Source organism: Nanorana parkeri, unplaced genomic scaffold (genome assembly GCF_000935625.1).
Source record: "Nanorana parkeri isolate BGI_ZX_2015 unplaced genomic scaffold, ASM93562v1 scaffold1288, whole genome shotgun sequence".
NCBI lineage: Eukaryota > Metazoa > Chordata > Amphibia > Anura > Dicroglossidae > Nanorana > Nanorana parkeri.
Genome location: NW_017307556.1, coordinates 107,234 through 130,278, shown reverse-complemented (window position 1 = coordinate 130,278; position 23,045 = coordinate 107,234). Strand labels below are relative to the sequence as shown.

At 38.8% G+C, this 23,045-nt stretch overlaps 1 protein-coding gene across 3 annotated transcripts in view; it reads right to left on the bottom strand.

The window, feature by feature from the left end:
• Positions 1-23,045, bottom strand: part of DRD2 (dopamine receptor D2) — a 107,331-nt gene that overhangs the window by 82,285 nt on the left and 2,001 nt on the right. The window lies entirely within an intron of this gene.

The window sequence follows — 23,045 nt, the reverse complement described above, 5'->3', positions numbered from 1 at the left end:
TTCTTCCATTAGCATGCTGAGATCATCATGCTAATGGAAGAGAGGGAGAGACTGAGTGCAAGGGCAGTGTCCAAAGCAAGAAGGAAATTAGATAGACCTTTTGCATTATTAGTTGGCTTAAAAAAAAAAAGAAGCACCCCAATCTGATTCTTTACAACTTTAAAAAAAGTGTTTTTCTAGGTATTTTTGGCTGCAACACCTGATTTTTTTTCTTTCTAGCAGCACTAGGCCTGAATTAAAAGGTGGAAGTAACAGCTACAACAGGTCTAAAAGCCTTACAAAGGCTAAAACTCTCAACTTTGTACAAATTGGCCAGTGGCAAAAAGTATTGTAGCAAAATATAGCACTATATAGCGCTGTAAAATAGGTGCCGGTTGCCGGGGCCCACACAATCCAGGTTCTCATCTGGGATGCTCCAAGCGGGCCTCCAGTGTCTCAATGGTTTCCATGTCACATTAAGTTTTTAAAGATGGCCACCTTTAAACTTGGAAGGTGCCCAGATCCTATTTAATATATTGCCAAACCAGCAATATATTAAATGAAAATCATCCCATGGTGGTCCAGTGGAGGATCAGTATGATTTGCATGTCTTGCGGTTGCAGACCATACTAATCACTCTCTCGTAAAGCCGCCCCTCACAGGAAGGAGCGATTAGAATGGTCTGCAAAACAGGTAAGTAGGAGAGGGGGCAATTTATCTAATTATTATTCATTATTAACTTTTAATTATTGTTAATGGTTGTGTGTGCTTTATGACTGTGTGATATGTGTCTTTTATTGAGGGTGTGTGTTTTTTATTGAGTGTGTGATATGTCTGTGTTTTTATTGAGTGTGTGATATGTGTGTTTTTTAATGAGTGTGTGAGATGGGTGTGTTTTTTTTTAAATGTGTGTGATATCTGTTTGTGTTTTTTTAGTGTGTGATATGTGTGTGTTTTAATGCCTGTGTGATGTGTGTGTGTTTCAATACGTGTGTGATGTGTGTATGTTTTATTGAGTGAGTGATGTGTGTGTGTGCTTTATTGAGTGTGTTATATGTACATGGGTTATTTAGTGTGTGTGTGTGTATGATATGTGTGTGTTTTTATGTGTGTGGTGTATTTTTATGTGTGTGTGTGTGATATGTTTGGGTGTGTTTTTATGTGTGGGTGTGTTTTTATGTGTGGGTGTTTTTATGAGTGTGTGATATGTTTCCTATGTATGAGTGTGTTTTTATGTGTGATGTGTTTTATGAGTTTGTGGTGTGTTTTTATGAGTGTGCGGTGTTTATGTTTTATGAGTGTGTGATATGTGTGTGTTTATGAATGTATAATTATATGTATGTGATTATATGTGTTTGTATCTGTGATTGTATAAATGTTTGAATATGTGCGTTTCCCTATTTTGCCTTAGGTAGTGACACTGAACGATTTTTAAACCGCAGTGCCCAAACTAAAACACAATACCAAACTTATTTTCAGTGTTGGCACTTTGTGATAATTACATTGATTTCACATTTCAGTTTGGGCACTCTGGCTCAAAAACGTTAGCCACCACTGATCTAGTATGTCATCACACCTCTCACCATATCTCCAAAAGCAAAACAGGGGGTTCCTTTGTCATCAGTATTATAGTGATAATTCATTTTTTTAGGTTTTCAGGCAAAGTACATATGCGGTATTGAAAGCCCAGATCCCCTGCTAACAGAATGAGAATGTCTACTCATTTCAAAACTAAGGACAGACCATGTGCTTCCTTTAGCTGAAGAGAAAATGATAAGCTTGTTGTATCAGAAAGTCAAGAAGTCCTATAAACAAAAAAAACATTTTAGCTTTTTTAGCAGAAGTGAAATGTTCTAGCTGTACTTTCTTTTCCACCCATATCTAAAAAAATAGTCTATAGAGTTGAACTTTAACAATACCATTTCTCAGAATTATAGGTGCCACAAATTCAAGGATGAAGCTAGGTTGATTGAAGTCCTAGACAGCACTGCAAGAGGTTACCATGACATGATGGCTCTAAGGGTCAGAATGTACAGATATTTTTGTAGGGGTTATTGAGCATGTAGGGACTGTGGTAAACCTTTTTTCATTCAGTGGCCATATCCAACCATTACCAGGTTTTCAGTGGGTGGAGACATTAGTGGAAGCAAACTATGGTGGTTAATTATATAGAAAGACACAATATATAAGTTAAGTTACAAATAATAAAAACTGTGTTTATATATTTATCTCTGCCACCATAAATGGTAAATGCACTTTAAGTGGTCTCTAATACCTTGCCCCAGCAGCCCTGACAAGCTTTACTATGTTACTGCTTAGCTTCACCCTGTTGCACAGAATGTTTAAAAAATACTTATTATAGGGTCCAATCTGCATTAATTCCAGACTTCCCATTGGAATAAATAACGTGGATTCTTGAGAGGAGCACAACTTAGCAGGAAAGATTTTCAAGACTATGCTCTGTAGTGCTAAGCAGGAAAGAGAGAAGCTGATTGCTTGCCATGGGCAACTGCTCCATATTTTGTCTGCTCCAGTTTTGATAAATCCCCCTCAGGGTGCATATGCACTTAACAAAGCCTCTAGAATTCCTTTAAAGAAATCTTAGACTCCATTTAGACTCCTTTAGATCTTCTTCTAGATTTCCTTTAAGGAAGTTTTTATAACAGTTCAGGGACCAAATTGTACATACTCTACTGGAGATTTACCTAAAATAGAAAGCATTTTACTAGCCCTCCATTTATTGAATGTCATATGCAAATCTTCATGTGCAGATGTTACAGCAACTCAACTAGAAATATCTTATTATGCGGAGGATTAAACAAAGATATAAGGATGAAAGAAAGGATCAAGGAGTAGATGCCTGTGAGCACTTGTTATTCCTAGGGAGTAAGCGTATTTACAACACTTGAAGGCAATAATCTTACTGTTTTCTTGCAAAATAAATTAAAGGGATATTCAAAGCTGCATGCCAAAACTAAAAAGCACATATTATGGCAGTATTTTTTTTAATTACTCTTATTATTCTTAACCCAAATAAAGCTGTTGTTACTGTATGTGTTATTTGTGTCTATCCTGTTGTACTGACCAAGGATTTCTGATTGATTTCAAGGAATAAGACCCCCAACAAATACAACGAATACACATAGTGAAATTACTGCAGGTCATTTGGCACCAGTTCAAAAGGGAAACTCCTTTACCAATATATCTAATTAACAAACCTTTGATTGGGTTTGCAAGTATGAAATGTGAGTAAGCACATGCACATGCTGAGGTATTGAAATGTAAAAGAGATTTTTTGGGGAATTCTTTCTTTACCTCTGACACTTCCATATGTGTCAGAGACTTTCATTTCCACTTCTCCCTCCTTTCCTCCTCCTTCTGGCCTTGACATGACTAATGTGTCTGATGGCTTACAGTAAAGTCAATGGAGTTCTGTGAGTAACAGCAGTGCACAGGTTGAGTTTTTTTTGCCTCAAGCAGAAAGCATACCTAAGCATCAGGATCTCTTTACTCACTGTTCACAATGATAATATGCAGGTGCTCTCATACACACAACCTCAGGTGCTGGAGACTTCATAGACAGCAACTAGACACTCTGCTGACATTAGGACCAGATGAGGAAGGTAGGGATCGGTGAAGGATGTCTGCTCCAGAAATGTTTAGAAGGCTATAGCACTTTAGCTGACAAAAGGTATTAGGGCTCTTGTTAATGAGTGTTGTTTACCTGCATTTGACATGTGTTATTGGAATGTACAACAAATGCAGGTCAGTTAAATTAAATTGTTTTTAATTCAGCAGTAAATATGGCAGTTCAGTGGCTGTGTTTGACCTGCTTTGTGTTGTACTGCATTTCTTAAAAACACAGTATGTTCTATTAAGGTGCATTTGAACTGCAGGCAGTAGCAGCCTGACATGTGTCAATTGACAGGGTCTCTATGTACTGCCCTGCTTCCCTGGATGCATGTGTGAATCTAAACTGCGGAGTATGCGTTTGTGGTTGGATGAATGGGGTTCGGTCGTGCAGCTCAGTCCTCAATGCCCTGTATTTGTAGAGGCTTAGAGGGAGCTGCCACACATCACAGCCCCGTTTGTATATGGTAGTTGGTATTAGCAAAAAGCGAGTCTGAAGGTATGCCGACTCAACCCCTACTGCAGGGGGTTAATAATAGTTATGCAGGTGACTGTCATGAAACAGGGTACTGCAACTTCACAGATATGCAGGTGAGTATTTATGAATAGTTAGTACAGCTGGTATTGCTTAACACGGTTGTTATCAATGGTAGTATCGCACAGGTAAGTTTAGCAATGTTATTGGTTCATACAAGCACTAGTGGTGTGAGTTCAGCACAACAGCACAATGAGTAGGAGCAATAGGTTCCTAGTCACATATATGTATAACATCCCATAGGAGTAGCCTCAGCAGTATCAGCATGTAATATGCATACTGAGGATCAGCACAGCACCATCCAGCAACCACTGTTGGAACCAGCTCAGAATACTTGCGGTTTAGGAGAGTCCTTTGGAAGTGATGGGAACTTGGAGGAGCTGCTATATCCAATATAAGCATCCGGTTGGAAGTCGAGGGGAAAGCTGATTGATCAGCGTCCTGCTACAACCAACAGTAGGACACCGATCAATTAGTGAGCAGCGGCTTTATGCCGAGTGCTCGGAGTAGAAGGGGCGGAGTCCTGCGGCGCGCCTGCGCAGTATGCCGTTCCCGTGTGGTGACGCGTCCTCGTACTGCTCTGAGGGGTTTCCCCTTCGCGCCTGCGCAGTGCGACTGTTCCGTCCCGAGGCGGGCCGCAACTCGGAACACCGTCACACTCTGCAATCCCAAAATGTGAGTACTTGACAGCAGTAAACATATTTTGACTGATTTAGGCTGCTGAATTAATGTATTAATGGATATCTATAGTCTAACAATCAAAGTTAATTTGTAATTCTTGATTTACTTTCCATAAGTTCCATCTCACTGCTAATAACTAGGGATGCATCGATACCTGTATTTCGGTATTGAGTATGAGTACCAATATTTTTGTCAGTACTCGCCGATACCGAATACCGGAGGTCCCATTCAGGAAGCCAGGTGGCATGTAATGACTTGTCACAAGTGATGAGGGAGCATGGAGCCAGCTTCTCAGTCAATCAGGAAGCTGGGCAGCGTGTAATGACACGCTGCCCAGCTTCCTGATACCAGAAGTATCGGCTAGGCATCGCAGCATTTGGGTACGAGTACTCGCCCAAATACTCGGCACCAATACCAATACTAGTATCTGTGCATCCGTACTAATAACCATATCAATCTAGAACTTACTTATAAATGATGCCCATAGGATGTACTTCCTCAATGCACTGGCACGGTTTCACTTAGCCCTGTGAATATGTACTCCCTTGTTATTACAACTCTCAAAGTGCCTGCCTTCTGAGCTAACCCTGTACGACTTAACAATGTAACATCATGATTGCTTGCTGAAAGCACTGCATGATGGGATATGTAGACTTGAGAAATTGAGATTGCATTACTACAAGCAGCAGGGAAAGAGATTTAAAGCATGCTGGGAATCCAGGAAGTTTTTAGAATGATGAACAGACAGAAGACAACAGTCAATACATAAAATAGATTTTTTTTAAATAATCATTGAATACATTATCCAAAACATGAATAGTTTATATTCCCTGGTAGGTTTATATTCCTGGTAGGTTAATTGGCTGCTGTCTAAATCTGCCAAGTGTGCATGCTTGTGAGATAGGGACCTTAGATTGCAAGCTCCTTAATGGCAGAACTTGATGTAAATATGTGAAGTGCTGTGTAGAATTGTCGACACTATACAAATACCTGCAATAATAAAAATAATAATAATATGTTGTGACATTAATTAACTGCTTTTACATTTTTTTCATGCTAGTTTCATGTTTTTTATAATTATTAAAACTCTGTATTTGCCTAACTTTATATTTCACCAATGCAACAGTTCAAATGCAAAGATAGTGCATACGTGTACCATGTAACATGGTTGCTTAGAAACACATCTCTTGGACTCAGCCCCATGCATCAAGAAAGACATAAAAGATCTGAAGCATGTCATAGCCACTAGATCACATTGAAATATTGCTCTTAATATATTAATGTATAGGATGATAGTGCACAATGTGAGGGGCCTGTGTACTCCATGTGAGTGAGCCATGTCTCTTTTTTTGCTGTTAAAAATGTACATGTTCAATCTGTCTTCCTGCAAGAGAAACATTAGTCAAAAAATCACATAATGGGGGGAATTCAAAAAGAGTGTTGTTGAGCGACATAAGAAAAAGTGTCTCAAGATTACAAGAATAGTCTCATTATGTATGCCAAATTCATGTACAATGCTGCAAGGCATTCATGAATTTGGTGTAAACCTATGAAACTGGCATTGGCTTGAGAGACAAACTTTGGGACAGATATATGCAGACTGATATAGTACATAGATGTGTTGCATCTCTGCCAAAGTGTGGCATACTGTATGTGTCTGAGGCTCCTCAAAGAATGTCGTACCTGAGGTATGTGTCACATACCGTGACATATACAATAGGAATGTGCAACATTACACTAAAAAGTACTTGTTCTTACTTTGCATCACTTTGCATCACTTTGCATCACTCTTCTTATTACCGAACTGTTGGAGTTTATTTTTTGAATATGTTGCAAGCAGCGAAACCAGAATGAAATATGGAGCAAAAAAGAACTACTTGAATTTGGCGCTGAAATTGGTAAAGATCCAAAAAATGGTGGATCATGTTTTTAATTTTGGTGCAGACATTTCTTAGGCTGAATTATCCTGAATTCTGGTGCAAACACAAATATTAATTTCCCCTGAATTTCTGATAAATATTAATAGTAGTAGTAGATAAGTATTTCCTAGTATCCAAAACCTAGAAACAGAAAGGTGTATCTATTTATTAGCTAAGGGTATGTCCTTAAACAAGAACTTTGCAAGAACTTTCTGGAAATGGGGATAGATTTATATATTCTGTTAAAGTGTAACTAAACAATTTTGCCCTCAAAGAGCAAACATTACACAATATGGTACTCTCACCTTGCAAAGTGCCCTGCTCCAACAATGCCATATCAGTACTCTTCCTTGTCCCTTTGTCACTTGTGCTTCCTACTTCTTCCAAGCTTAGAGTCTTTGGCAGTCTTGATTAGTCATGTTGGGATGATATAACACCTGCACATGCGCATGGAAGTTGATTCATCCTGGCACCCAGAAGATGCCAGGATTGTACTCTGAGCTGCGCATCCAAAACTGTGTGTGTGCAGTTAGGAAAGAACTGCTTGTAGGGGGCAAGATTTTGTGGCACATAACATTAAGTTTAATAAAGAAAAAATGTGTATTCCCTGGATATACTCCGATATACTATAACAATCCCTTTATATATACCTATAGTTGGTCATTCAAGGTCATGCAACCAAAAATGAATGAACAAAAAACAGGGAGGTGTTCCAAGTGAGGATCACTGAGAGTGGTTGCTAAACAGACCGAGACCAGTAAATCTTGTAAAAATGAACTTTATTTATGTTTACAAAACATCAATTAACTGCAACAACAATTCCGCTTCTTACTGATTTCAATAAACGAACAACGTTGTTCGTGACACTCAAACATTCATTCATACATCCTATGGGCCCCACACATACTACGACTAAGCTGAATCCCTGCAGAAACAAAACGAGGGAATACTCCCAAATAAAGCACCTGATAGTGATCAGTGCTGATACCCTTGACAGACGATGATGTGGAATTAGACAAATAGATGAAGTTGAAATCTTTTGTAAACGATATCCGAGGACATAATAGACAATATCTATCAGTTGGTGATTCAATATAGGAAGTCTCTATAATTCACCATGATTTGAAAGTGACACAATCCTGTGTAGTAAGATGTAGTCATAAACCTCCATACATCAGCATTCTCTATAGGTCTATTTCCTTGAGAAAAAAGTATCATTCACTTGATTTCCTGAATCATCTTAACCTTCCCCATATCAATAGTTTCCTCCCGATATTCAAAGTGTTTTTTTCAAGGGGGAGACCTGTGATAGACTATTTTATGCTGTTTCATAGTCAACCGTACTCACAGTTAGTCGTCTCGTACCCCTCCTTTGCGAATCCAGATACGAGTCCTGTAATCCCAACGTTATTGTTGGTGTATGGCTCATTCGAAATCACTGTTCGGGGTTAAGGTCAAAATTTCTCAGGGGAGCAGTCGTCTGTGTAGGTCACATAGCATGTGTAACATACATTCACGGGTAGACGCGTTTCACTCCGCCCATCGGAGCTTTGTCAGAACCATAAGTATGGCTGGTGGATGGTTGTCTTAAATAACCCTTTCACACCTGCTGGGTGATTACATCCAAAGTGCATGTTCTATGATCGAGTGTTAATGAGGGTCACATTTTTCTAAAAAATCCACATATCGACTGTTAAACAGGGTACTGCAACTTCACAGATATGCAGGTGAGTATTTATGAATAGTTAGTACAGCTGGTATTGCTTAACACGGTTGTTATCAATGGTAGTATCGCACAGGTAAGTTTAGCAATGTTATTGGTTCATACAAGCACTAGTGGTGTGAGTTCAGCACAACAGCACAATGAGTAGGAGCAATAGGTTCCTAGTCACATATATGTATAACATCCCATAGGAGTAGCCTCAGCAGTATCAGCATGTAATATGAATACTGAGGATAAGCACAGCACCATCCAGCAACCACTGTTGGAACCAGCTCAGAATACTTGCGGTTTAGGAGAGTCCTTTGGAAGTGATGGGAACTTGGAGGAGCTGCTATATCCAATATAAGCATCCGGTTGGAAGTCGAGGGGAAAGCTGATTGATCAGCGTCCTGCTACAACCAACAGTAGGACACCGATCAATTAGTGAGCAGCGGCTTTATGCCGAGTGCTCGGAGTAGAAGGGGCGGAGTCCTGCGGCGCGCCTGCGCAGTATGCCGTTCCCGTGTGGTGACGCGTCCTCGTACTGCTCTGAGGGGTTTCCCCTTCGCGCCTGCGCAGTGCGACTGTTCCGTCCCGAGGCGGGCCGCAACTCGGAACACCGTCACACTCTGCAATCCCAAAATGTGAGTACTTGACAGCAGTAAACATATTTTGACTGATTTAGGCTGCTGAATTAATGTATTAATGGATATCTATAGTCTAACAATCAAAGTTAATTTGTAATTCTTGATTTACTTTCCATAAGTTCCATCTCACTGCTAATAACTAGGGATGCATCGATACCTGTATTTCGGTATTGAGTATGAGTACCAATATTTTTGTCAGTACTCGCCGATACCGAATACCGGAGGTCCCATTCAGGAAGCCAGGTGGCATGTAATGACTTGTCACAAGTGATGAGGGAGCATGGAGCCAGCTTCTCAGTCAATCAGGAAGCTGGGCAGCGTGTAATGACACGCTGCCCAGCTTCCTGATACCAGAAGTATCGGCTAGGCATCGCAGCATTTGGGTACGAGTACTCGCCCAAATACTCGGCACCAATACCAATACTAGTATCTGTGCATCCGTACTAATAACCATATCAATCTAGAACTTACTTATAAATGATGCCCATAGGATGTACTTCCTCAATGCACTGGCACGGTTTCACTTAGCCCTGTGAATATGTACTCCCTTGTTATTACAACTCTCAAAGTGCCTGCCTTCTGAGCTAACCCTGTACGACTTAACAATGTAACATCATGATTGCTTGCTGAAAGCACTGCATGATGGGATATGTAGACTTGAGAAATTGAGATTGCATTACTACAAGCAGCAGGGAAAGAGATTTAAAGCATGCTGGGAATCCAGGAAGTTTTTAGAATGATGAACAGACAGAAGACAACAGTCAATACATAAAATAGATTTTTTTTAAATAATCATTGAATACATTATCCAAAACATGAATAGTTTATATTCCCTGGTAGGTTTATATTCCTGGTAGGTTAATTGGCTGCTGTCTAAATCTGCCAAGTGTGCATGCTTGTGAGATAGGGACCTTAGATTGCAAGCTCCTTAATGGCAGAACTTGATGTAAATATGTGAAGTGCTGTGTAGAATTGTCGACACTATACAAATACCTGCAATAATAAAAATAATAATAATATGTTGTGACATTAATTAACTGCTTTTACATTTTTTTCATGCTAGTTTCATGTTTTTTATAATTATTAAAACTCTGTATTTGCCTAACTTTATATTTCACCAATGCAACAGTTCAAATGCAAAGATAGTGCATACGTGTACCATGTAACATGGTTGCTTAGAAACACATCTCTTGGACTCAGCCCCATGCATCAAGAAAGACATAAAAGATCTGAAGCATGTCATAGCCACTAGATCACATTGAAATATTGCTCTTAATATATTAATGTATAGGATGATAGTGCACAATGTGAGGGGCCTGTGTACTCCATGTGAGTGAGCCATGTCTCTTTTTTTGCTGTTAAAAATGTACATGTTCAATCTGTCTTCCTGCAAGAGAAACATTAGTCAAAAAATCACATAATGGGGGGAATTCAAAAAGAGTGTTGTTGAGCGACATAAGAAAAAGTGTCTCAAGATTACAAGAATAGTCTCATTATGTATGCCAAATTCATGTACAATGCTGCAAGGCATTCATGAATTTGGTGTAAACCTATGAAACTGGCATTGGCTTGAGAGACAAACTTTGGGACAGATATATGCAGACTGATATAGTACATAGATGTGTTGCATCTCTGCCAAAGTGTGGCATACTGTATGTGTCTGAGGCTCCTCAAAGAATGTCGTACCTGAGGTATGTGTCACATACCGTGACATATACAATAGGAATGTGCAACATTACACTAAAAAGTACTTGTTCTTACTTTGCATCACTTTGCATCACTTTGCATCACTCTTCTTATTACCGAACTGTTGGAGTTTATTTTTTGAATATGTTGCAAGCAGCGAAACCAGAATGAAATATGGAGCAAAAAAGAACTACTTGAATTTGGCGCTGAAATTGGTAAAGATCCAAAAAATGGTGGATCATGTTTTTAATTTTGGTGCAGACATTTCTTAGGCTGAATTATCCTGAATTCTGGTGCAAACACAAATATTAATTTCCCCTGAATTTCTGATAAATATTAATAGTAGTAGTAGATAAGTATTTCCTAGTATCCAAAACCTAGAAACAGAAAGGTGTATCTATTTATTAGCTAAGGGTATGTCCTTAAACAAGAACTTTGCAAGAACTTTCTGGAAATGGGGATAGATTTATATATTCTGTTAAAGTGTAACTAAACAATTTTGCCCTCAAAGAGCAAACATTACACAATATGGTACTCTCACCTTGCAAAGTGCCCTGCTCCAACAATGCCATATCAGTACTCTTCCTTGTCCCTTTGTCACTTGTGCTTCCTACTTCTTCCAAGCTTAGAGTCTTTGGCAGTCTTGATTAGTCATGTTGGGATGATATAACACCTGCACATGCGCATGGAAGTTGATTCATCCTGGCACCCAGAAGATGCCAGGATTGTACTCTGAGCTGCGCATCCAAAACTGTGTGTGTGCAGTTAGGAAAGAACTGCTTGTAGGGGGCAAGATTTTGTGGCACATAACATTAAGTTTAATAAAGAAAAAATGTGTATTCCCTGGATATACTCCGATATACTATAACAATCCCTTTATATATACCTATAGTTGGTCATTCAAGGTCATGCAACCAAAAATGAATGAACAAAAAACAGGGAGGTGTTCCAAGTGAGGATCACTGAGAGTGGTTGCTAAACAGACCGAGACCAGTAAATCTTGTAAAAATGAACTTTATTTATGTTTACAAAACATCAATTAACTGCAACAACAATTCCGCTTCTTACTGATTTCAATAAACGAACAACGTTGTTCGTGACACTCAAACATTCATTCATACATCCTATGGGCCCCACACATACTACGACTAAGCTGAATCCCTGCAGAAACAAAACGAGGGAATACTCCCAAATAAAGCACCTGATAGTGATCAGTGCTGATACCCTTGACAGACGATGATGTGGAATTAGACAAATAGATGAAGTTGAAATCTTTTGTAAACGATATCCGAGGACATAATAGACAATATCTATCAGTTGGTGATTCAATATAGGAAGTCTCTATAATTCACCATGATTTGAAAGTGACACAATCCTGTGTAGTAAGATGTAGTCATAAACCTCCATACATCAGCATTCTCTATAGGTCTATTTCCTTGAGAAAAAAGTATCATTCACTTGATTTCCTGAATCATCTTAACCTTCCCCATATCAATAGTTTCCTCCCGATATTCAAAGTGTTTTTTTCAAGGGGGAGACCTGTTGGGGGTTTCTTGATTCGATTCGTGGTTCAAAGCAAAAAATGTCTCTCCATCGCTGTTTGTTCGGGGTTAAAATCAAATTTCTCAGGGAAACAGTCGTCTGTGTAGGTCATATAGCATGTGTAACATACATTCATGGGTAGACGCGTTTCGCTCCGCCCATCGGAGCTTCGTCAGAACCATAAGGCTGGCTGGTTTGTTCAAAGCAAAAAATGTCTCTCCATCGCTGTTTGTTCGGGGTTAAAATCAAATTTCTCAGGGAAACAGTCGTCTGTGTAGGTCATATAGCATGTGTAACATACATTCATGGGTAGACGCGTTTCGCTCCGCCCATCGGAGCTTCGTCAGAACCATAAGGATGGCTGGTGGATGGTTGTCTTAAATAACCCTTTCACACCTGCTGGGTGATTACATCCAAAGTGCATGTTCTATGATCGAGTGTTAATGAGGGTCACATTTTTCTAAAAAATCCACATATCGACTGTCTATTCTGTCATACCGAAAGCATTCAAAAGGCAGGGATATTGCTATTCAAATATCTTGATATATAAAAAACTGCCAAGGCCATTATTAGATATTTACTGTTCGGGTAAAATGGGTACACCCACATCTTTTTTTTTTGTAGGAGCACTTTTTCAAAGTCTCCTCTTCTTGACGGTAGGCTCAGAACATAAATCCCCTTTACCCGCAGGCCTTTTAAGGAGGAATTGTGATGTTCTGCAAAATGCATGGCTATCTATGTCTTTATTTTTAATATCCCTTAAATGTTCTCCTATCCGTACACGTAGCTGTCGTTTTGTTTTTCCGACATATGACTTTTTACATGGACATTCTAACATATATATTACTTTGTCTGTATTGCAATTAATAAACTGGGTAATTTGATAAGATTTCGTACCTTCTGAGTTTTGAAAATGTTTTGTCTTCTCTACATAGGGGCATAAGTGGCATTTGCCACAGGGGTGCATTCCTTTTATTTTTGGTAGCATTGACAGCGACACATTGTCTTTACTTGGTCTGTATTCGGAATTCACTAGATAGTCTTTTAGATTTTTAGCTCTCCTTGCTGTCAAAAGTGGGCGAGGGCCAACTATATCAGAGAGCGTCGGACACAGACTCAAGACATGCCAATGTTTTTCAAAAATTTGTCTCAGTTTTGGCCAACCTGACCCATATTGTGTGATCATTCTTGCATAGTTTACTGTATTCTTTTTCGGTTCTTCCTCCTTATTGTTTTTGCCCTTTAAAATCTCTGCTCTATTTTTCTGTCCTACTTTTGTTTTATTGTTCGAAGTTGAAGCGATTGTATAGGGATCTAGATTCCATTAGATAATGTTTGTGTTCAGTGCAGTTCCTTTTAATCCTCAGGAACTGTCCTGTTGGAATTCCCTGCTTCAGTGCTAGGGGGAGGTGACTATACGCATGAAGCAGTGTATTAGCTGCGGTCTCCTTTCTAAACGTTCTCGTGGTTAGTCTTCCTGTTCCCATCCGGATCATTAGATCCAGAAATGGGATCTCTAAATTGCTGGAATTAAATGTTAATCCAAGGTTTCGGTTGTTTACGTTTAGTTCTGAGATGAATTCTTCTAATTGGCCTTCACTACCTTGCCACACCATTAGCACGTCATCAATGTACCTGAGCCATGTTTTAGCATGACTCAGGTACAGATGGTGGTTATAGACCACCTCCATTTCCCAGAATCCAAGGTGTAGGCATGCCTAAGCGGGTGCCCATGGGGCTCCCATAGAGGTTCCTTTACGTTGTTTGTAATATAATCCGGAGAACTATAATCGTTTACAAAAGATTTCAACTTCATCTATTTGTCTAATTCCACATCATCGTCTGTCAAGGGGATTAGCACTGATCACTATCAGGTGCTTTATTTGGGAGTATTCCCTCATTTTGTTTCTGCAGGGATTCAGCTTAGTCGCAGTATGTGTGGGGCCCATAGGATGTATGTATGAATGAATGGTTGAGTGTTCTTTTATTGAAATCGGTAAGAAGTGGAATTGTTGTTGCAGTTAATTGATGTTTTGTAAACATAAATAAGTTTATATTTTTACAAGATTCACTGGTCTTGGTCTGTTTAGCAACCACTTTCAGTGATCCTCACTTGGAACACTTCCCTGTTTTTTGTTCATTAACTTTTGGTTGCATGACCTTGGATGACCAATTATAGGAATATATATATAAAGGGATTGTTATAGCATATCGGAGCTCCAGGGAATACACATTTTTTCTTTACTGTATTCCATAGGGGTTTTGCCCATTTTATTTGATAACAAAAGACCACTTTACCTGAATGAGCTATATGATACCAAAATCAAATTAATAACATGCACAAAACCACAGTAAGTGGGTGGTTTTACAATTGTTAATTTTACATTTTATTCACTTCAAACTCCTAAAGTGTTGGTCAACTCAACCTTGTTACTTTAACTCTAACCCTAACCTAATGGCTTCTTATCCATCTTGTTGGTCATAAACTTCCATATATCGGCATTCTCTATAGATCTATTTCCTTGAGAGAAAAGTGTCATTCACTTGATTTCCTGAATCATCTTAACCTTCCCCATATCAATAGTTTCCTCCCGATATTCAAAGTGTTTTTCGAGGGGGAGGCCTGTGATAGACTATTTTATGCTGTTTCATAGTCAACCATACTCACAGTCGTCTCGTACCCCTCTTTTGCGAATCCAGATAAGAGTCCTGTAGTCCCAACGTTATTGTTGGTGTATGGCTCGTTCAAAACCACTTTCAGGAGTGGGGGGAGGGTTTTGTAGGTGGGTTTTTTGATTAGATTCGTGGTTCAAAGCAAAAAATGTCTCTCCATCGCTGTTTGTTCGGGGTTAAAATCAAATTTCTCAGGGAAACAGTCGTCTGTGTAGGTCATATAGCATGTGTAACATACATTCATGGGTAGACGCGTTTCGCTCCGCCCATCGGAGCTTCGTCAGAACCATAAGGATGGCTGGTGGATGGTTGTCTTAAATAACCCTTTCACACCTGCTGGGTGATTACATCCAAAGTGCATGTTCTATGATCGAGTGTTAATGAGGGTCACATTTTTCTAAAAAATCCACATATCGACTGTCTATTCTGTCATACCGAAAGCATTCAAAAGGCAGGGATATTGCTATTCAAATATCTTGATATATAAAAAACTGCCAAGGCCATTATTAGATATTTACTGTTCGGGTAAAATGGGTACACCCACATCTTTTTTTTTTGTAGGAGCACTTTTTCAAAGTCTCCTCTTCTTGACGGTAGGCTCAGAACATAAATCCCCTTTACCCGCAGGCCTTTTAAGGAGGAATTGTGATGTTCTGCAAAATGCATTGCTATGGGGCTATCTATATCTTTATTTTTAATATCCCTTAAATGTTCTCCTATCCGTACACGTAGCTGTCGCTTTGTTTTTCCGACATATGATTTTTTACATGGACATTATAACATATATATTACTTTGTCTGTATTGCAATTAATAAACTGGGTAATTTGATAAGATTTCGTACCTTCTGAGTTTTGAAAATGTTTTGTCTTCTCTACATAGGGGCATAAGTGGCATTTGCCACAGGGGTGCATTCCTTTTATTTTTGGTAGCATTGACAGCGACACATTGTCTTTACTTGGTCTGTATTCGGAATTCACTAGATAGTCTTTTAGATTTTTAGCTCTCCTTGCTGTCAAAAGTGGGCGAGGGCCAACTATATCAGAGAGCGTCGGACACAGACTCAAGACATGCCAATGTTTTTCAAAAATTTGTCTCAGTTTTGGCCAACCTGACCCATATTGTGTAATCATTCTTGCATAGTTTACTGTATTCTTAGTTTACCGAAAAAGAATATAATTCTTGCATAGTTTACTGTATTCTTAGTTTACCGAAAAAGAATATCATTCTTGCATAGTTTACTGTATTCTTAGTTTACCGAAAAGGAATAATTTTTTTCTTGCTGCAGCTGTGGTATTAGGTGTTTTTTATCTCTTTTTGAGGTTTCTTTGAGGTTTTATTTTATATTAACAAGGTCTTTTTATGTTTGGGGTGTTCAAAGTGTAGCAATCAATTGTAACTGACCATCTGTTCTTGGAGCTGCCTTTTGTTTGCCTCATGCAGCTGTGTTATTTGAAACAAAAAAACGTGCAAGAACAGTGTGAACCAAAACCCCCTCACATTATATTACTTACATTCACCACACTCCCCACCTCAATTTTAAGAAAAAAAGTTAGGCCTACCATTTTAAAGCCTATCACTCATGAATAAACTGTCCTGATGCCACTACTAAAACTAACTGAGAAAAGTTTTTTTTCAAACTGAAATTAATCTGATTGGGATGCTGCTGCTCTATGTAAGCCAGGCTAATTGTAAAAGAAAAAATCAATGTCACAGATGAATGTGCACTGCCAGGGTATGCTGTCGATAAAATTGTCAGTGAAAATCATCATGTGCATCTTTAAGGCATCCCCAAGCACACTATTTAAAGGATTTGTGTATTTTTAATGCTGCCTTAGATGTCACGTGAAAAGATTCTCTCCCTGCTGTATTGTAATCTTAAACCATTTTTTTTTGCATTGGGACATGTCCCCCCCTAGCAATGTCTTCCTATGCCTTTTGTATAGTATTTTGTCTACTAGCCATAATAATTACCAGAATCTGATAAAATAATTTGTCCTCATAGACTTCAATGGACTCTGTTAAGTTTGGCTTTGCCAAATTGCAAACAGGATTCACAGAACTCTTGGAGAAATAAAACACAGGAAGATTTGCTCATCTCTGGTGTATATACTGTATGGTGATACTGCAAATCACACACAAACAAAAAGAAAATCTACACTAGACTAAAAAACCTCCTATAAACAAAATACGCTTGCAAATCTTTAACAACAAAGGAAAAGTGTATGTATTTAAAATCATGTTATAATAAAGGGGGATTATTTACGAAGGATCCAGCCGTAGCTTCAGCCGATCCTTCTCCTCTCTTCGGCCGCCGGAGCCCTTCAGTTCAGTCGAACCGAAGGGCTGCTGTACGGGCTATTCACAATAGCCAATACAGCAGCGGAAGGCAGCCGAGTGGCTCAGCCGAGCCGAATGCATATGCTTCGGCTCAACTGAGCCGAAGTGACATCCGAAGCAGGGCGAACAGCCTGCTGAAGGCTGGCCATAAGACCAGCAAATGACAGCCGGGTGGAGCCAACTGTGGCTGGCTCCACCCAGTTGTAATGACAGATCAGCATCCCCAAATGACCTGGGGATGCTTATCTGTCATTAAACAATAACAAGTGTGTGGAGTCGGTGATGACATCACAGCCAGCTCCCCCCAGTTGTTGTTCATTGGCTGGGACCTACTAGAAGACGCTAGCAGGTGCCGGCCAATAGGAAACAGTTGGGCAGAGCTAACTGTCACTGCTAGCTCTGCCCAATTGTTTTTTTTTATTGTTTTTTTCTTTTTTAAATATATAATTTTTTTTATTTATTTACATTTAAAAAATGTTTTTAACCTTTTCTTTTCTACTATTTTCTATTCTGCTCTGTACCACAGAGGTACCGAGCAGAATAGCTGAGCCGAATGTTGCTCGGCGGCATTCGGCTATTCACTCACTGCCGTTCGGCACCTATGAGAATAGGGCCGAACAGCAGCGAGTGAGCTGCCAGAGCTTCGGCTCAGCTTATCCAGATGTTGGATTGGCTGAGTCAAAGTCCTTCTGCACTTCGGCTCAGCCGAATATGCAGTGCATGTTCGCTGACTGAAGTGCAGCCGAAGGCAGCCGATGTATGGCTGATTTTACCCGTTGTACGGCTGAAATCAGCCATACAAGACTGAAGTGAATAGCTGGGTTATTCAGTCGGCTGCATTTGGCAGCTTTGTGAATAACCCCCTAAATGTATTTCCAGTTTTAAAATTACAACAATAAAATAGGTGTCAGATATGATAGATCTGGTATCCTTTTTATAAATCCTGTGATTCTGCTTTATGCTTTCATTTCTTGATTGTCTTGAGGATGTAGATTAGCCTCTTTGAAAAGAAAATGCTATAATATTTTACAAGTTCACTAGCTCTTTTTTGTAGCTAAATGCAATCATTGCAGCAGCAGTGAAACAGTTAATTGCATGCTCTCTTGGCTCTCCAGCACTGTAAAGAATTATTACATGGTAGCTCCTCAAATGTCAAACATACAAAGATTAGCCACTTCTATTTATAACTGAAGCCTTTGCTCTTTCAGTACCTGTTATTGCTTAGACATATGGGAGATTTTTTTTAAAATCTGATTCTCTTTAATGTTTTTGTGTCTGATAGAAGTTCAAACAAGCAACAGGTAGTATATATTGGGAATAACAGCAACCGTGAATGTAAGCTATATGGTAGAAAATCAAAGATTATGCTCATTTTGAAACCATTTTTGATTGCTGAAAGAGGCAAGGAGATTGTTTAAAAATGTATTGCTTTTCAGCTAATTATTTCAAATAAAGTAATCTTAAACCTAGCATCTGATTTTTTTTATTGTTTTTTTCTGTGCTGTAGTTAATGAATATAGGTTAAAAAAAAAACTTTTACCAGACTGTGTATCAACTTTTCTTCAACAGTGGACTGCACATAAGCTGCACAACCCCACACCCAAATCCCCACTCTTACCCCTCAGGCACAAGTAGTGTAGAAGGGAATGTGAGCACCAGATTGTTCTCTTATCCCCTTCATGACTGAGCTTGCTTTTAGTTCCTGTTCGTAAATGACTGACACACTTTTGACATTTTTGCTGTGTGATTCTTCCACGTCAGTAATATACTTTCTTACAAAGTGCACCCACACATATTATATATTGTTTTTTAGAGGACAGATAGGGATACATATTTATATCACATATGTGTGTCTAAAGCCTCACTTAGGACAAAAAAAAGGAAAAAACGTAAAAAAAACACTTTTTTTCCCAGTTTTGATTTGTAGTATTTTTTTACAAAACCAGCACAGCTAAAAAAAATGCAATAAATACATTCATTTATTTGTCCCTTATTTTATTTTATTTTTTACACTTTTCACAATTTTTTATTTTTTTACACTTTTCACTATTTGTTTTAAACTTTAAAAAATTATTTTATTTATTTAATTATATCAAGCAGTCATTGTGAATTAATCTCACTATTACTGCTTGATACATTAATACATTTTTGGTTATTATCAGGCTGCTTCCGACTTAAGAACGGCCGATAATAAGTTAGTGACACAGATCCTGCAGCAGTTCAGGATTCAGCTGTCACTAGTTTTCTGATTGTTCCAACAACCATCAGAAAACTGAAACATTCTTCTTTCAGGAATAGATACATCATGTATCTATTCCTGAAAGTGAGAAAAAAAAGCCAGTATAGCTTGAGAGAGATATCTCTCGATCTATACGAGCTGTCAGCATGCCGGCAAAGCCGGCAAACATTGCGGCTCTGCTTTGATTCTCAGACACCCGATCTTCAGGTATCTGGTGTCTGAAAAAGGTTAACCCTTTCATTAATGGATGCCTCTATACTGAGGTATCCATTAATGAATGATAACCGCTGATTCTCAGCAGTTACCAGTCTTCTAGTGCAGCAAATAACATGTCACGTACAGTGTACGTGATGAGTCATTTGGTCCCTTTGTGGCGGGACATACAGTCTCCCGTCACGAAGGGGTTAAAGCAGAACTATAGCTTTAGATTGAAACAAAGCTGGTAGGCAAACTTTTGTACCAGAAAGGACTATGTATTTTTCTTCTGCAATAAATAAATCTTACCTGCCTGCCAGCAATGTTTCTTTGCAGCTCAGTGTACATTCTTGGTATTCCTAGGGGGTGGGATGAAGTAACTGTCATCTGCATGCGTAGGAGTTACATCATCCAGTCTTGGCCTATCGAGATAGCTAAAGATACTGAAGGCAGAAGATGACCAGGCATAGACTGAATTGCATTGGGGAGGCAGATAACATTGCTGGCCTGGAGGAAAGTGTGGTAAAGCATCTCCTCCCCTTTTTATTCTGCCTGATGAAAAAGCACATATGGGTTGGCATCACCATAACAGAGGACCCTAACATTTTTGGCCCCTGCAAAAAAAACAGATATACCATTCTTTTCTCCAGTTGGACCACAGCTATATTGTCGGGGAACCCTACACACTTTTTATGGGGCTAGGTAGGGAAGTGTTAATTTATATTTTAAAAAATAGCCAACCATGAGAAAACACAAAGGGGTTGATTTACTAACCTTATAAACACACCACGAACATGTATACACCTCTGTAGTGTGTTCCCTCCCAGCATGATCTAAGGGTGGAATCTAAACACCTTTGTACTGTGTACACACCCAGCAGGTGTGTTGTGCAAAGCCCTGCCATGAAATGCAAGGTGATGTTGTGTAAATTAGCTCTACATTGTGTTGCTTGCGTTGATGAATGCAGGAATGTAAATGCATGAGCTAACCATTTTTGTCTAAACTGTGAAGCAGCATTATATATGCATCATGTGCATGATTTTTCCATATATGGCATTAGTGGAAATATGCTTTTAGAGACTTTTTGGTTGATAAATACGCTTTGCTGTGTAAAAATCACACGCACCTGGTGCGTGCGTGTGTTTAGGTTAGTAAATCACCCCCAAAGACTCATCAATATTACAAGATTGGCAGCAGAGCATGATACATTTTCAATTTTTCTAATTCAAATTTCCACAATATATTACACTATTAATTTGGAGACAAATGTCATTTCAAACAAACCCACAGAATTGACCGCATAAGGGTAGAATCTGGTATCTGGCAGATTGATTTGTTTATCTTTAGTTGCAAGGTATATAACAAAGTCAAAGTCTGGAAGAATAAAAATGTGTATAAATAAATGTACAATTATTTCCTTTTTAATTCAAACATTGCTCTGTTAATATGTTTTTTGTAAATACTCATTATATTAAGCTCAAGTTTGTAAAACTCATCTTTTTTTCCTTAAAGCGCAAATACAAATACAACAGTTGGACGAGTGTTAAAGAATTATTCACCAACATTTTTTTCCCTTACTACACAGTCTTATATATAGGGATCATGTCAACAGGCATACATGTCAAACACTGCATTTGCTATTTGAATGGCAAATGCAGCATTTGACAAGAAAAGACTGCATTTGACCTACATTGCCTGCAGTACAAACACACCTCAACGTGACATGCCATGTCCAAAGAAATGCAGTGCAACATTAAGCGAGTCAAACACAGCCTTTAACTGCCATGTGTACTGTTCAATTAAAGTTAATGTGATTCTGCTGACCTGCATTTGGCATGTGTTTCAAATGCACATCAATTGCAATGTCACTGACATGAACCCCCTACTGAATTATATGTCATCCCTTCTGACAAACACAACAATAAACAAAATAGCACTTAGAACTACTGTATCATGCAAACTATTAAAACATTCATGATCAGGGATAAACAGAATTGAGGGTTTTAATTTCCCTGAAACCTCTACAGGGAGATGTGGACTCAAATATGCCATTTTTGCAAAACACATTGAAATCAATTGAAAATACAAAGTTAAGGCAGGTTTTGGCAGTTTTAAAGATGTAATAGGCTTTAAATGGCTACTGAAGGTTACGGAAGTGCCTTTCAACTATCAGTGACCTGTTCTCAAGCTCAATATTTTACTTTCTCTCTCAAAAAAAAGAGGAAAATAGCAATTGTAAGTGGCAGTACACAAATAGCATCAAACACAAGAAAGAAAAACATAAAAAAACTAGATCAAATAAATAAATAAATAAATAAACTTCCACAAACACTTATCCTGCATTCTTTTCGGCATGGAAAAAATGGATTATACAACCCTATTGCATTGTCTGATTTCCCCTATTTGAAAGTACACAACTGGTACATACTTTACTTTACCCCTCGTTGACTTCTCTTCCCTCTCCCCCCCCCTCATGTTTCCCCCTTCCAAGTTCATTAGAAAGAAAAATATGAAAGCTTGATATGGCATAATACTCTATGTATGGTTCTTTTACTGTTAACACTACTGACTGGTTAATGTTTCATACACCTGTGAGTATTTTTCTTACCAAATGTCATCTTGCTGTATTACATGACTTGGCTTTAATAAAGAAATATTGAGATGAAAAAAATAAAAATAAACTACCACAAATGCAACCCCCTCACACAACATAAACATATATTTAAAAAGCTGTTTTTTGTCTAACCAGCTTAATGAGCATTAGACAAAATGTTGGCAATAGATAAATCAATAGTTTTGCAGCACATTTAATTTAATTAAAATTACATTCTCATCTCTAGGCAGAATAACATTTGTATCTGGTTGGAAAAGAGTGATGCCAAAATGTGATTCTGATATCATACTTTAAAACAAAATTCTAATCAAATATTTTAAAATATTTAGGTAAGGTAAAATATATAATTTTTCTTCATAAAGCTAGCAATAGTATCCAAATCTGTAGCATTTTCACAATGGGATGGTAAACACTATTAGACACTAAGGGGTCTATTCACGAAGCTGCCGAAGGATCTGGCCGTAACTTCGGCCGATCCTTCGGCTAGCTTCGGCCCTAGGACCCCTTCGGTTCAGTAGAAACGAAGGGGTGCTGTACGGGCTATTCACAATAGCCCGTACAGCTCCCGATCATGGCCAAGCGGCTCAGGCGAGCCGAACGCATATGCATCGGCTCGGCTGAGCCGTGCTGAAAGCCGAAGCTGGCCGAGCGGCCGGCCATTGGCC